The 16,516-nt window shown below is 40.8% G+C and overlaps 1 protein-coding gene across 6 annotated transcripts in view; it reads left to right on the top strand.

Moving 5' to 3' along the window:
- The first annotated feature begins 6,886 nt into the window (after positions 1 to 6,886).
- Positions 6,887 to 16,516, top strand: part of CDKAL1 (CDKAL1 threonylcarbamoyladenosine tRNA methylthiotransferase) — a 717,891-nt gene continuing 708,261 nt past the window's right edge. For 2 of the 6 annotated variants that reach the window (XM_040460543.1, XM_040460548.1), the window contains exons 1-2: positions 6,887 to 6,985; positions 7,796 to 7,839. The gene's annotated coding sequence lies outside the window, so the exon portion shown is untranslated. Of the gene's footprint in view, positions 7,009 to 7,795; positions 7,840 to 16,516 lie in introns of all 6 variants that reach the window. The other 4 variants (XM_040460549.1, XM_040460545.1, XM_040460546.1 and 1 more) reach the window with 4 other exon arrangements.

Here is a 16,516-nt window from a genome sequence, read left to right as displayed (position 1 = left end):
CACGTCATTTACCTTCTACCCACACCATTCCACCAGAATTGTCCTTCCAAGTTGCTCAATCCAATGATTAATTTTCACTCATCTTACTTGACCTATCGGCATCATCTGACACTGTTGATCACTCCCTTCCCTGTGATGCACCTTCATCATTTGGCTTCTGGGATACCATTTTCTTCCTACTTTGCTGGTTGCTCTTCCTCAGTTCTCTTTGCCGGTTATTCTTCTCCCTTACCTTTTATTTATTTTTATTTTTAAAAATTTTAAATGTTTTATTTTTTTTTTTTTTACATAATCTCTACATCCAACGTGGGGCTCAAACTCACGACCCCAAGATCAAGAGTTGCATGCTCTACCTACTGACTGAACCAGCCAGGCACCCCTTCCCTCATCTTGACATTGGAGTGCACCAGCCCTCAGTCTTTGGTTCTCTTCATTATTTACATTCCTTCTATAGCTATTCTCATCTAGTCTTTTGGCTTTATATGCCAGCTATCTGCCAATGACTCACAAGTTAACGTCTTTAGCCCAAACTTCTCCCCTAAACTTCAGAATAATCCATGAACTGCCAAATTAACAGTCCAGTTGGATGTATAATAGGCATCTGGAGTTTAAGAAGATTAAAACTGAGCTCCTAAGGCAATGACACTCATTAGTAATGAGCATACCTAGTATTCATATTGGGTTGTGAATATTACTTCTTACTAAAAGGAACCATGACTCCTTGAAGAATTGGCTGATTTCAAGGGGCAGAGAAAGAGCAGGATGAGCCTGGAAAATCTTGTGGTTCCAAAAAATAAGAAGGTGTTAACAAACAAACAAACAAACAAAGCAGACTTGTCAAAAGAACACAAGCCATCCCAAAGACCAATGGCCACATCTGAGATAATTGAAGGAACAAAATAATGGTAGTAATGGATTATAATCATAGAATAAAATAGATATCTATGAGTTCATAGTAATATGAATAAATAATTGGACAGATAAATAAATGATGGGAAGGAACAGCTCATCTAATAATAAAAGTAGAAGGAATGATGGCAATGGAAAATTATCATTTGGCAAACACCATAGTATTAATTTTTGTTTACAGGAATCATTAAGGCATACTAAAATTAGTGGATGAATACATGCTGAGAAACAAGACACGTATACAATCTCAAAGTGTCTTCACACAGGCACTTACTAATAACAAAGGGAAAGATAGTAACTTTCCACTGGAGAGATCAAGTGTTCAAAGTACATCATGGGTAATGAGACATTTCAACATCAGGTGCCTCTTTGATGTGACGGGCGGAGAGGGCCACGACATCACTTCTGTGGTGGTACTTCTAATACTTCATACCTGAATTTAATCATGAGGGAACAGCAGACGAACACAAATTGAGGGGCATTTTACAAAATAACTGATCAGTATTCTTCAAAAGTGTCAAGGACACAAAAGACAAAGAAAGAATGAGAAACCGTCCCGGATTGGGACAGTTCATACTACCCAGAGTCAATGTGAATTTCTTGGTGTTGATGGTTGTACTTTGGCTATATAAATGTTAACATCTGGGGCAGCTGGGTGAAGCTTATGCATAAATTCGTTGTACTATTTTTTGCAACTTTAAAAAGTGTTGAAGTTATTTCACCTGATTTCATTCACTCTCCGACCTCCTTTCTTATTATTCATGCATTTACACACTCACTCCATTCACACCACTCTGATCTGCCTGCCGTCTCTTGAACATGTCAGGTGAGGTGCCTTTCCACTGGCAGGACCCCTTTTCCCTGAATGATCCCCCCCCCATCCACCCCCCCCCCCTCCCTTGGCTAACCTCCTCGTCTTTTTCAAGCCTTTGCTTAAACATCTTTTTCTCAATGGGCCTACTCTGACCGCCATCTTAAAAAAATGCCAGACTTCCCCCTCGGTTTTCCCTAATTCGCTACCAATTTGGGGCCATTTTTTTTTTTTAAATTTTTTTTTTCAACGTTTATTTATTTTTGGGACAGAGAAAGACAGAGCATGAACGGGGGAGGGGCAGAGAGAGAGGGAGACACAGAATCGGAAACAGGCTCCAGGCTCCGAGCCATCAGCCCAGAGCCCGACGCGGGGCTCGAACTCACGGACCGCGAGATCGTGACCTGGCTGAAGTCGGACGCTTAACCGACTGCGCCACCCAGGCGCCCCTTGGGGCGATTTTTTATCAACTTTGAACACATATAAAATTTTTACTTATGCCATTTTTATTGTGTATCATCCATCTATCGCTACCAGCTAGCATATAAACTCTTAAGAGGGCAGGTTGCAGTCTTTTTTTTTTTTTTTTTCTCTGAGCATTCAGAACAGCCATTGTTAGGGTCGCCTGGGTGGCTCAGTCGGTTAAGCTCAGAGCCTGCAGCCTGCTTCAGATTCTGTGTCTCCCTCTCTCTCTGTCCCTCCCCCACTCATGCTCTGTCTCTCTCTTTCTCTCAAAAATAAATAAACCTTAAAAATAATAACAAAAGAACAATCATTGTTACTCTGTATACAGTATACATATGTATTACTGAAAAACAGGTAAAACATATACTTCTTTCCGGCAGCTATTTATAAGTAATCAGGGAGTTAGACAAAAGATATAAATTACTATTTTTTAAATCGAGACACTATGGGAGCACCTGGGTGGCTGAGTCGGTTAAGCATCTGACTCTTGGTTTCAGCTCGGGTCATGAACTCATGGTTTGTGAGTTCCATCCTGCATTGGGCTCTGTGTTGACAGTGCAGAGTCTGCTTGGAATTCTCTCTGTCCCTCTCTCTCTGCCCCTCCCCTACTCGCTCTCTCTGTCTCTCTCCAAATAAATACATAAACTTAAAAAAAAAAAATCAAGACACTATGTAAAGCTAAGAAGTTTAGGAGTACTCTTTCAGTTGCAAGTCAAAGAAACCCACTCAAGTTAGCTTAAGAAATAAAAAGGGGGCATTTACTCATTCACAAAATTCAACAGCCCGGAAGTAAACATAGCTTCAGGTAAGCTGGATTTAGGGAGGTTCATGGTCATCCTCAGAATTCCCTGATTTCTCCCTTCAACCTTCAGATCTACTTTCGTCTGAAACAGCTTGAGCCCCAGGCCGGTGATCTCCACCTGGTAGTTTCCAAAGCTCCAGCTGCAGGTTCTGGGGGCTGACTGAGAGCAAGAAATTCGCCCCCGCCTAGTGTGGATCACCCTCCCTGTGGCTCCGCTGCTCTGGCCTGGCCCATAGGCACAGCCCCCACACCACTTATACGAAGGGTGGAAGAATCAAAAGATAAAATTAATTATAGAGTTGAGCCAAACCTATTTGTGTAACCCGACAGAATACACACAGCCACTGTTGGAAGTATAGCACTCTGACCTCTGGTGGTTAGAAGCCATGGAGAAAATTCAGCATTAGTTCAAAGACCACAGCAGTTTAAAAAAAATTTTTTTTAAACGTTTTTATTTATTTTTGAAGGAGAGAGAGACTGAGGATGAGCTGGGGAGGTGCAGACAGAGAGGGAGACATAGAATTTGAAGCAGGCTCCACCAGGCTCTAAGCTGTCAGCACAGAGCCTGATGCAGGGCTCGAACTCTCAATCTGTGAGATCATGACCTGGGCCAAAGTCAGATGCTCAACCAACTGAGCCACCCGGGCGCCCCTCTAAGATTTTATTTTTAAGCAAGCTCTACACCCAATGTGGGGCTGGAACCCATAGCCCCAAGATCAAGAGTCACAGGCTCTGCCTTTTGTTTTTCCTCTTCACTGTTTTCCTCTATGTGAATTTTTGCATTTTTAATGACAGCCTATAGTTTCTTTCTTCTAAAGTGTTCATATAAAGTTGTTTAAAAAGGACCAAAATAGGACTACTTAAGCTTCAGTTTTCTTCTCTGTAAACAGAGCATAATAAAAGAATAGTAATGGTACTACTAATTTATAGGATTACCTATAGAGTTATTGTGATGAATCTGATAATTCAGTGAGGGCTTAATGTGGTTACTGACACACACTTCTAAGTTCTCAAAAATTGTGAGCCTTTACTATTATTTTATAGATTCACTTGCATTTTTAGTGTCTTTGTGTACACAAATTGGCTTGTCTACCACCAAACTTTTTTTTTTTTTTTTTTAACTAGGCTTCATACCCAGAATGGAGCCCAACGTGGGGTTTGAACTCACAAACCTGAGGTCAAGACCTGAGCTGAGATCAAGAGTCTGATACTTAGCCGACCAAGCCACCCAGGTGCCCCACCACCAAACATTTACAAAACATTTAATATTACATTATGGGCTGAAAAGCCAGTATTAAGTGTCTATTCTTATGAAGTTGATAGTCTAATTTGAGACTCAAAGCAGAGAGATTTAAAGTTTATAAACACAATGTGATATATACATATGATGGAATATTATTCAGGCTTAAAAAGGAAGTCAATTCTGACGCATGCTACTATATTGACATGTTTGAAGACAGTATGCTAAATGAAATAAGCTAGATACAAAAGGACAAATGTATGATTCCACTTATATGAGGTACCTAGAGTAGTCAGATTTATACACTCAGGAAGTAAGACTATGGTTGCCAGCAGCCAGCTGGGAGAGCGAAAGGGAAGTTGTTTAATGAGTACAGATTAGTTTGGGAGGATGAAGATGTTCTGCCGATGGATGGGGTATGGTTGCCCAAAACTGTGAATGTACTCGATGCTACCGAACTGCACATTTAAAAATGGATAACATGGTAAATTTTATGTTACATACATCTCACCAAAAAAATTTTTTTTAAGTATTAATATAAAGGAAAATCAAGTACTACAAAATAACAGACCAGTAACTTATAAATTATCAAGTGCCGTTTGAATTTTATTCATCAAATGTGTCTTTATTTTTTGAATAAGTAGTACATGTCCACGGTACAAAAATAAAAGTTACAAAAGGGAATACAGGAAAAGCAAATCTTCCTATAGTCAACATATACATTTATATACGTATATATTGCAATAACTATACTCAGACACTGTAAACACTGTTGAAACTTTCTTTTTCCGCTTAACAATGTCTTGGGTAGTACATTAAAAGCAACCTTGTTCTTCTTTTAAAATTTAAAAAAAAGTTTTATTTATTTATTTTGTGTGTGTGTGTGAGAGAGAGCGAGAGAGCATAAGGCAAACTTGTTCTTTTTAAAGAGCTGTATAGATACCATAAATGTATTTAACAAATCCCCACTGAGAAGCCAGAGAGGGTTTCTGTATTTTGTTATTACAAGCAACATTTCAAAGAATCATCTGGCACATACGTCATTTTGTGTAACTGTGAGCATTTCTGTCAGATAAATTCCTAGAGGTTTGGTCACCGGCTCTTCAAGTGATTGATGTTAAAAGCACCCCCCCATTCCCATTTCCCCATTCCTCGCAGCCAACGAGTCCATTCAGGTTTTCAATATTTATTCATGTCTGAAGTGTTGTCCTCAAACCCATCCTCCAGAAAGAATAATCTGCTCAGACACTTTCGTGCTACCTAATACATCCAGGATAAGGTCTAATATCTTTATTTTGGCAAACAAGGCTCAACTTCTGGTCCCTGCATTTTCTCTATCAACCCTTCTGTACCTTCATCACCCACTTTAACTCTTTTTGCTGATGTAAGAGTTTACAGTTTCAGGCCTCCATGCATGTGCTTTTACTATCTCCTTGGCCTGGCCTACCCTCCTCCATTTCTGTCACTTCTGTTGTAGGGAGTCTAGACCCCCTCATGCAAAAAGAAGAACCTCCCCCTTGGGCTCCACTGGTCTGCGTGCATTCATCTTTCTCAGCCATTGCTCTTCTGCACCGAAACTGTATCTGTGGAGCGGCCTGAAATAGTGGTAGGGGCTTGTCTCTTTTTTCCTTTCTAGTTCTGCAACCAGCACAGTGCTTGAGATCATGTGGTGTGCACTCAATAAAATCTCTTTACCTGAACTCAACTAGATCTTGGGGGGAAAGGGATGGAGTCATTCATCCATTCATTCATTCAAGGTATGCTGATGGAGAGGCCATTAAGTGCAAGATTATGTGCTAGGCAGTGGGATTACAGTAAAAGAGATGGGACAACATAAACATGCAATTCTAATTCAGCTGGGTAGGGACTGCAGAGGACTCTAGGTCACAGTTTAGATTTTTTGCATGGAAATGGTGAGCAGAGGGTGGTATTGTAATTAGAAGGAATCACACTAGAAACAAAGCTCATGATTTCTGACTTCTTGCTCATGGCGAATTGTCTTCATTTTTGAAAGAAGAGATGCTCTTCTGGTAAACAAGGTCAAGCACAGTGTCCTGAGTAAAACATAATAACGTGAGCTAACACATACAAGGGAACTAGGTCAGAATCAGTATACTCCACGAAAGTTCTCTTTCTCTGCTAAACTGCCTTAATATTTGGCGCTACACTGTCTTCTAACGGATAAAAAAAACCCCTTCTTTCTTGGTGTTAAATGATCTATATTGTTTAATCAAATTGTTCTTTGTCCTATTCTACTCTCCTCTCCAGTATGACCTCATTTCACAAAAGGTTGAGGAAGCAAGTAAAATGAAATGAAAATAGCAGGTTCTTTCAGAGTTGAATTCAGCACAGAGGATTGCCACTACTAGCAGAGTAACTTTAGGCAAGTACTTACACTCCCTGTTTCCCCTTTTGTAAAATAATAATAATTAATGATAATAATAAATGTTAAGAGCTTAATATGGTGCCTGACACATAGTAAGAGCTCAGCAGAAGATAGCTGTTAAGCGATTCTAAGAACCTGAGATTCTGGCGTCTAATTTCGCTCTTGCAACCAAAAAAATTCTAACTGTAATCTTTACCCAAGCAAGTTAGACCTGAACTCGCGCTTTCAACGATGAGGCAGTTTGCCCTCTCCCGGCCACCGTCTTGGAGCATGCGCAAATAAACGTGGCGGGACGTAAGTGTCATGGCGAGCTCCATCTAAAGTGTTTCCCGTATCCGCAGAACGGCGTGTGGATCTTCTCACTTTGGACTGGTGTGTTATTCCCTGACCTCTGGGTAAGGGTGGCGGGGGGGATCAGTGTGGGGCGGAGTGTGGCTAGAGCTCCTTTAATGGCGGAGCCTGGTTTCCCCCGTTTCGGCCTTTCTCGGGCCGTTTGCTGGCTTGTTTCGTAGTTGAAACGGGACTTGCCAGCTGGGGTCAGGGAATTGGGAGGCGGGGAGCGCTGCCAGAAGTGAGGACAGAGTGGTTGGCGTTGCGTGCTGCAGGGCTGCGAGGAATATTTAAAGGAACTCGTCCCTTATTGTCAAATCTAATTTCATTCGTTTTCCCACTTGGCGCTGAATTTGTGTGATGGATGGGGACGAGGCGTTCGCAGTTCGGTAGCTTTCACAGAGCTGTACCTCAAGAATTGAAACAGAAGTTGGCCTCAAGAGCCAGTGGCTTGATTTTTCACTCTTGTTCCCTTTTATACTCATAAAACCTCTCTCTGAATCTCGGGACGCCACGTGTTTTTCTGGTGGAAGGTGATCTGGATACGTCCCTCACTGCCAAATCCCTATTTTGTAGCTGGTATTAATTGAATCACGCAGACGTGTTGTAGTGCTGGGCAGTGTTTATTACTGTGGCCAGACGCTGGATCACCATCGTGGCAAATTCGGTGGATGTAAACACACTGACCCAGTCAGTAAGGAGTTGGAAGTAGTGTGGAACATCATTCACTTGGCTGTAGAAAGCTCTCTTTTATGAAGTCTAATCCCTTTTAAGTAGTTTTAAAGAGCCCTTATGTGGTTTTGTGAACTTGTTGGGGGAGCTCGCTTTTTCTAATGAGTTTTTATTTTCCAGACTTCTCTTTCCAGAGGATTTGAGACTGATTGCAGATAATCAAGGTACTTATTTATTTCAAACCTTTTATGCTTGAATAAAGTGTTCCACATTGGAATGTTCACAAAGGCAGTCTAGCGTCTCAGTAATGCTGTCACCATCATTATCTGGAAACGCCATCGTCTCCATATCATGCCAGATCAGTAAATCTAAGAGACATTTTCATTAATTTCAGCCTTTTTTGTACATTCAGCAGCACTGACCTTGTTGGCCTCTTTGACATGCTGTCTTCCTTTGGCTTCTATCCCCTACTGATTTTCTCCTTTTCTGGTTGCTGCTTCTTAGTCTCTATGATAGGCTGGTTGTCTTCTTTTTGGCAGTTAAATTTGGAGTTCCTCAAGGCTTGGCCCTGTATTCTTTTCTCTTTCTGGATGATCTAATATATATTCATCTTTGTCAGTGCTGTTGTTGTTGTTATTTATTTTAGCCATCCTGGTGTGTGTGAAGTGGTATCTCATTGTGGTTTTGATTTGCATTTCCCTTATAGGTAATGATATTGACATCTTCTCATGTGCTTATTGGCCATCTGTATACCTTTGGAGACCTGTGTATTCATCTCTTTTGTCATATTTTACATTGGGTTGTTTGTCTTTTTATTGTTGACTTGTGTACTCACTGTATTCTGGTACTAGATGTTTATCAGACATGTAATTTCTAAATACTTTCTCCCGTTGTATGAGTTTTCTTTTCACTTTCTTGCTGGTGTTCTTTGAAGCATATACATTTTTAATTTTGCTGAAGTCCAGTTTTTTTTGTTGCTTGTGCTCTTGGTGTCATAACTAAGGAAGGAATAATGCTTAATCTAACATCACGCAGATTTACATCTATATTTTCTTCTAAGAGTTTTATTGTGTTCGCTTTTAAATTTAGGTCTGTGGTCCGTTTTCAGTTAAGTTTTGTATGTAATGTGAGGAAGGGCTTCAGCTTCTTTCATTGCATGTGGATTGTTCTTTCCCCCCATTAAATTTTTTTTTGGCACCCTGGTTGAAATCAGCTGATGAGGTAGTATATTTTTGATGAACATTCTCGATGATTTTTATGAAAGAGTAACTCTAGGATAAAGATTTTCAAACTTTAGTACACATCACGATCACCTGGAGGCTTGTTATAGATTGCTGGGCTTTACTCAGAGTATCTGATTCAGTAGGTCTGGCGTGGGGCCCGGGAATTTTCATCTCTCCCGAGTTTCCCAGTGGTGCTAATCATGCTGATCTGGGAACCACGAACTATGAAAACTACTGGTGTAGGACTTTGGTTCACAATGTGGTTACACATGTAAGAATTACTAGAAGGTTTAAAAAATAGTATCAATCTCCAGGATCTGTTCCCCCATTTTTTTTTTTTTTTTTTTTTTAAGTAATCTCTACTTCTAGCTTGGGGCTTGAATTCAAGACTGTGAGACCAAGAGCTGCATGCTTTACCTACTCAGCTTGCTAGGTGCCCCTGTTCCCCTTGATTGATTGAGTTGCCCTGGGGCTCAGTTGCTGGTAGGTTTCAAAAGCTCCTCAGGTGAATGCAATGAGCACTCAAGCTTCAGAATCTGTCTTCCCCTCTCTCTGCTCTTCCCTGTTTGAGCTCTCTCTCTCTTTCTGTCTCTCAATAAATAAACGCTAAAAAAAAAAAAAAAAAAAAAAGGTTGAGAATCTCTGGGAGAGTGATGGTTCTCAATCAGGGATGTGTAGTGGAATCATCTGGGCAAGCTTTAAGTTAATGTCCTTATATTCCACTCCTTGGAGATTATAATTCAGAATGGGACCTGGGTATTTGATACTATAAAAACTCTCCTAATAAATCTCAAATGCAAATAACACTACTATAGGATATTGCTTTATATATTTTTCCTAACATTTTCAGTATCTCCCTTTTCACTGACGATTTATATTCCCTTCATCAAACTTGAATTCCTCAGCCTTTTGAGAAAAAAACTGTATGATCTGTTGTTTCCTTTCAATGTTGTCTTGTTTCTTTTTAGTCTCAGACTTTCATTTCCTTCTTACTCATTTACAAATTTCTGAGGGCTAATGGTTCTACCAGTTTGTTGGAAGGAAAAGCTTTACAAATAGTGATGAGATGGTTCAAGTCCTTATGCAGTCAAATTTACGATCCTCTGCTTTATATTTGTTCTCCTTTGTTTCTCTAAATTGAATTTCTAGAAATGGAATTGGTGGATCACAGGATATACTGTATATGTCTTGGGGAGCCTGGGTGGCTCACTCTTGATTTTGGCTCAGGTCATGATCTCATGGTTTGGGAGCTCGAGCCCCATGTTGTGCTCTGCGCTGACAGCATGGAGCCTGCTTGGGATTCTCTTCTTTTTCTCTCCACTCCCTTATTCATGCGCAGGTGCGTGTGTGCTGTCTCTCAAAATAAACATTTTAGAAAAGGATATATATGGTTTAAATTTTGATATGTATTGCTAGGAAGACTTCCGGAAAGAATAAACCAGCTTTACCATGCTTTCGGTCAACAATAGGGTTTTGTCTTCTTTTTTTTTTTTATCGGTGGGGTAGACAAGAAAATAATTTATTGTTTAAACACTCACTATTAGTGTGCTTGAGCATTATTTCCAGTGCTTATTGGCTATTTGCATTTCTTGAAGGCCTGTTTTTCCTTTGCACCCCCCCCCCCTTTTTTTCCTGGAATATGTTTATTTCTTCGCATCACATTAGACTCTTGCGTTGTTTGGGCTTTGCCAATGAGGCAGAACTATAGTTGGGGGGGCTTGGCGTTGAGGCCTGGGTTCTAAATGTAACTCTGTTGGTGTGCACATCTTTTTGCTTCTTTGGATTTCAGTTCTATAAGATGAGAGGCTTAGCAATGTTTCCTACTCCCCGTACTGCATGATGTTGTATGTCTCCTCTCCTCTTTCTTTCTCCATTCCTTTCCCTTCCTTGAATCAATACACAGGGCTATATGGGGTGTAAAAAGTGTAATTAAAAAAGTATGGCTTTTAATGTGTCCTTTAATTCACAGTCCTTCACTAGTTCTTTAGTAACATTTGAAGGCAGTACCTGTCTTAGCCTTTCTCATTTAGCCTCTTTATTTCATAGACTAACAGTGGTAGAAGAAACTCTGAGGGTTATTAGGTGTTTGCTTTAGATTCCAATCCAGTGTAAGAAAGATGAGCTAAATTTACCTTACGCATCTTATTCATTCATTCATTTGGTCAACAGATACTGTTTGCCTGCTCTGTGCTGGGCATTGTTGTAGGCGTCACAGAGACAGTGGTGAAAACGAGGTAATGCCTTTTTTGCTGATGGAGGTGACACTGTGGTGAGAGAGATGGAGTTCTGTTCTGCAGTTACGGTGTCAGGTTAGAGGTCATTGTGAGTGTGTGTGGTTGCTTGGTCTCTGTGTGGTTGTCTTCGATGTGGTGGTTAGGAAAGGTCTCTCCCAGGAGGTGTCATTTGAATAGAGAAGTGGACAGCAAGCCATACAGCTATTTGGGGGATGATATTCCAGGCAGAAAAAAAAGCCAAGTGTGGAGCCCTCAGAGTCAGAAACTAGTTTGGCATACTCAGAGAATATGGAAAAGGTTTAGTATAGTCGGGACAGAGCGGGTAGCCGCGGGCCGTCTCTTGTTAGACTGTTAGGTGTAGTTTCATCTACAGTAAAAAAAAAAAAAAAAAATTAATATATTGAGAAGCTGCAATGTGCTAGATGTAGTTTGAGGCACCAGAGGGGATAACACAGTGGACAGAGGCACCAGAGGGGATAACACAGTGGACAGAGCACACTTTTACCTTTGTGGAGTACATCTTCTAGTAGAAAGAGGTAGATGTTAACCAAGTAATGAAAACATCGAAGCAGGTATGAGATGCTGTGGTCGAGGAACAGGGTGGGGAAGGGGAGTAGCAAGTGTGTGTATATGTGATGAGGTGGGAGTTGCCCGGGAAGATTTCACTGGTGGTCTCTGAGCAAAGCCCTGAGGCATCCAGGCAACACTGAGACCCTGGGATGAGTGTACCTGGTGGCTGTGAACTAGTAAGGAGCCCATGTGTCATGCAAGGAGAAGAGGGGATGGTAGGAGATAGAGGCAGAGAGGTGACAGGAGGCCGATTATGTAGGTCCTTGCAGGTCTTTGCACTGATTTTGTTTTTTTTTACTCTCAGAGGGAATACCATTGGCAGGTTTTGATCTGAAGCTTGAGATAAAGTTAGGTTTTAAAGGATCCCTGGCTCCTGGGCTTAAAATGTCCTTTGCGAATTAAGGATAGTAGCAGGGAGACTACCTATGGCAATAATCCACGCAAGAGTGGATGTTGGTTTGGACCAAGAATGTGGCAATGGGTACAGTTAGAAATAGATTCTGAAAATATATTTTATTAGTTAAAAAAAATTTTTTTTGATGTTTATTAATTTTTGAGAGACAGAGACAGAACATGAGCGGGAAGGGTTAGAGAGAGGGAGACACAGACTCTGAAGCAGGCTCCAGGCTCTGAGCTGTCAGCACAGAGCCCGACGCGGGGCTCGAACTCACGAACTGCGAGTTCATGACCTGAGCTGAAGTCGGCCGCTCAACTGACTGAGCCACCCAGGCGCCCCAGAAAATATATTTTAAAATAGAGCCAGCAGGATTTTGTTGGTGCATTGGATGTAGGGTGAAGGAAGGAGTCAGGGATGACACCACGATTTTTGCCTGGAGCAGGTACAAGGTTGGGATTGCCTTTAAATGAGATGGGGAGAGTTGTGAGAGGGTCTGGTGTGATGGTGGTGGTGATGACGGTGATGTGTGTGAGATGATGGTGGTGGTGGTGTGCGAGGTGGCGGAGTGTGATGTGGTGGTTGTGTGTGCGGTTGGGTGGGGAGAGTCAAGAGTTCTGGTTTTGACTTAGGTTTGAAACAACTATTCGACATTATCAGGCAGGGGTGTGGAATTGAGCAGGCAGCTGGACATTTGAGTCTGAAGTTCAGGGGAGGTCTGGGGGTGGTTATAGAAGCATCTGCAGTTGGTATTTCAAGGTCATGGAACTTGATGAAATCGGATGGGGTGGTCCCCAGATTCATGGGGGCATTTCGATGTTGGGAAGTGGGAGAGAGGAGGAGGAGCCAGCAAAGGAGACTTGGGGTATGGCTGATGTGGTAGGAGAAGATCCCACAGATCGTGGGGTCCCGGAAGTCAGTGAAGAAAGTACCGTAAGGAGAGAATGGTCAGTATGCCAAGTGCTGCAGAGAGGGTCCTATAAGATGATTGAACATCTATGATTGTATGTATCGTTGGAAGTCACTGACATCACGACAGGCAATTTTGGTGGAAAGGTGGGGGTGAAAGCCTGGTTCATGAGATAATGGAGTGGGGGATGGGGGCAGAGATCAGAAACTATACGTGTCGACAGCTCTTGCAAGGTATTTTTATTTTATTTTATATTTTTTGAGTATAGTTGACCCACAATGTTGCATTAGTTTCAGGTATACAACTTAGTGATTTGACAGGTTTATACATTATGCTATGTTCACCATAATTGTAGCTACCGTCTTTCCCGTTACTTGGCTATTACGGTGTCATTGACTGTATTCCTTACGCTTTTGCTTTTCTCCCATGACTTATTCTATAACCGGAGGCCTGATCTCCCAATTTGCCCTTCTCCCATCTTGCCCAGTCCCCTACCACCTTCCCCGCTGGCAACCATCAGCTTGTTCTCTGTGTTTATAGTTCTGATTCTGCTTTTTGTTTGTTTGTTTATTTTTTAGATGGAATTTATGAGTAGAATCATATGGCGTTTGTCTTTCTCAGGCTGACTTATTTCACTTAGTGTGATACCTGCTAGGCCCATCCATGTTGTCTCAAACGGCACAGTGTCATCCTTTTTATAGCTGTGTAATATTCCATCGTGTGTGTATACTGCATTTTCCTTGTCCGTTAGCCTACTGATGCACACATAGATGGCTTCCATGTCTTGGCCGTCGTTCATAATGCTGCAGTGAACATAGGGCTGCACGTATCTTTTCGAGTTAGTGTTTTTGTTTTCCCTGGCTAAATACCTGATAGTGGAATTATTAGATCATCTATTTTTAATTTTTTCAGGAACCTCCATACTGTTTTCCATGGTGTCTGCACCAATTTACATTCCCACCAACAGCACATGAGGGTTCCTTTTTCTTCACATCCTAGCCCACACTTGTTGATGCTTGTCTTTTTGAGTTTAGCCATTCTAACAGGTGTGAGGTGGTATCTCTTTGTGATTTTGGTTTGCATTTCCCTGATGATTAGTGATATTGAGCATTGTTTCATGTGTCTGTTGGCCGTCTTTATATCTTTGGAAAAATGCCTGTTCAGGTTTTCTGTCCATTTTTAATTGGGTTATTTTTTTTTTCCTTTTGGTGTTGAATTGTAGTTTTTTATATATTTGTGTTAACCCCGTATCGGATATATCATTTGCAGACATCTTCCCCCTTCAGTAGGTTGTCTTTCTGTTTTGTTGACAGTTTCCTTTGTTGTGCAAAAACATTTCATTTGACATAGTTCCAGTGGTTTGGTTTTGCTTTTGTTTCCCTTGCCTTTGGAGATGTATCTAGAAAAATGTTGCTTTGGCTGATGTTAGAGAAATAGCTGCCTGTGTTGGCTTCTAGGATTTTTATGGTTACAGGTCTCACATTGAGTTCTTTAATCCATATTGAGTTTATTTATTTTTTTTTATTTAAGAAAAAAATTTTTTTTTTTTAACGTTTATTATTTTTGGGACAGAGAGAGACAGAGCATGAACGGGGGAGGGGCAGAGAGAGAGGGAGACACAGAATCGGAAACAGGCTCCAGGCTCCGAGCCATCAGCCCAGAGCCTGACGCGGGGCTCGAACTCATGGAGCGCGAGATCGTGACCTGGCTGAAGTCGGACGCTTAACTGACTGCGCCACCCAGGTGCCCCATATTGAGTTTATTTTTATGTATGGTGTAAAAAAGTGGTCTAGTTTCATTCTTTTATGTGTAGCTGTCCAGTTTCCCAGCACCATTTGTTGAAAAGACTGTCTTTTCCCCATTGTATATTCCTGCCTCCTTTGTCATAGATTAGTTGACCATATAAATGTGGGTTTATTTCTGGCATCTCTGTCCTGTTGTGTTGATCTATGTATCTGTTTTTGGGCCAGTACCATACTGTTTAATTATTACAGCTTTGTAGTACCTCTTAAAATCTGGAATTGTGATAACTCCAGTTTTGTTCTTCTTTCTCAGGATTGCTTTGGCTATTTGGAGTCTTCTTTGGTTCCATACAGATTTCATTGTTATTTGTTATGGTTTTGCAGAAAATGCTTTTGGCATTTTAATAGAGATTGCATTGAATCTTTATTAAATTTCTTTGGGTAATATGGATATTTTGACAATATTAATTCTTCCAGTCCATGAGTATGAATATCTCTCCATTTGTTTATGTCATTTTCAGTTTCTCTCATTAGTGTCTCACAGTTTTCAGTGTGAGAACCCTTTGTATACAGGTCTTTCTCTTTTTTCTCTTCTATGATTTTAGTGTAAAGAAATGCTACTGATTTCTGGTATTCACTTTGTGTCTTGCCACTATACTGAATTCGTTTAGTACTTCTAGTAGTTTTTGGTGGAATCTTTAGGATTTTCTGTGTATAGTATCATGTCATCTGTGAGTAGTGACAAGCTTAACTTCTTCTTTACCAATATAGATGCCCCTTGTGTCATTTTCTAGTGTGATTCCTGTGGCTGGGACTTCCAGGACTATGTTGAGAGAAGTGGTGAGAGTGGATGTCCTTGTCTAGTTTCTGACCTTAGAGGGAAAGCTCACAGTTTTTCACCATTGAGGATGGTGTTAGCTGTGGGTTTCTCATATATGGTCTTTCTTATGTTTAGGTATGTTCCCTCCAATTCCATTTTGTTGAGAGTTTTTATCATGAATGTATGTTGAATCTTATCAGATACTTTTTCTGTATCTATTGTGGTGATCATATGATTTTTATTCTTTGTTTTGTTGATATGGTTCATGATGTGGATTGGTTTGTGAATATTGAATCATCCTGGCGTCCTAGGAATAAGTCCCGTCTGATCGAGGTGAATGATCTTTTTAATGTATTGTTGTATGAGGCTTGCTAATATTTTGTTGAGGATTTTTGCATCTCTGTTCATCAGGAATATTGGCCTGTAGTTTTCTCTTTCTGTGGTGTATTTGGTTTTGGTATCGGGGTAATGCTGGCCTCATAGAATGTATTTGGAAGCTTTCCTTCCTCTTCTATATTTTGGAATAATTGGAGGAGCATCGGTATTAATTGTTCTTTAAATGTCTGATAGAATTCACTGGTCTTGTATTTTTATTTTTTGGTAGTTTTTTGGTTACCAATTTAATTTCATTACTTGTAATCGGTCTTTTCTTTTTTAAATTATCTTTTTTTTTTATTTGCGAGAGAGAGAGAGAGAGAGAGAGAGAGAGAGAGAGAGGATGTTAGTGAGGGAGAGGTAGAAGGAGAGAGAGACAGAGAATCTTAGGCAGGCTTCATGCTTTGCGTGGAGCCCAACACAGGGCTTGATCCCATGACTCTGGGATCATGACCTGAACCAAAATCAAGAGTTGGACACTCAACTGACTGAGCCACCCAGGCTCCCTAGTTTATTCAGATTTTCTATTTTTTCTTGGTACAGTTTTAGAAGATGTATGTTTCTAGGAGATTATTTCTTCTAGGTTGTTCAATTTGGTGCCATATAATTTTCATAGTATTCTCTTATAACCCT

The sequence above is a fragment of the Herpailurus yagouaroundi genome, unplaced genomic scaffold, assembly GCF_014898765.1.
Source record: "Herpailurus yagouaroundi ecotype Mexico unplaced genomic scaffold, PumYag 250, whole genome shotgun sequence".
Lineage (NCBI taxonomy): Eukaryota > Metazoa > Chordata > Mammalia > Carnivora > Felidae > Herpailurus > Herpailurus yagouaroundi.
Note: the sequence above shows the minus strand (reverse complement) of the source record. Positions and strands in the feature narration are given on the sequence as shown.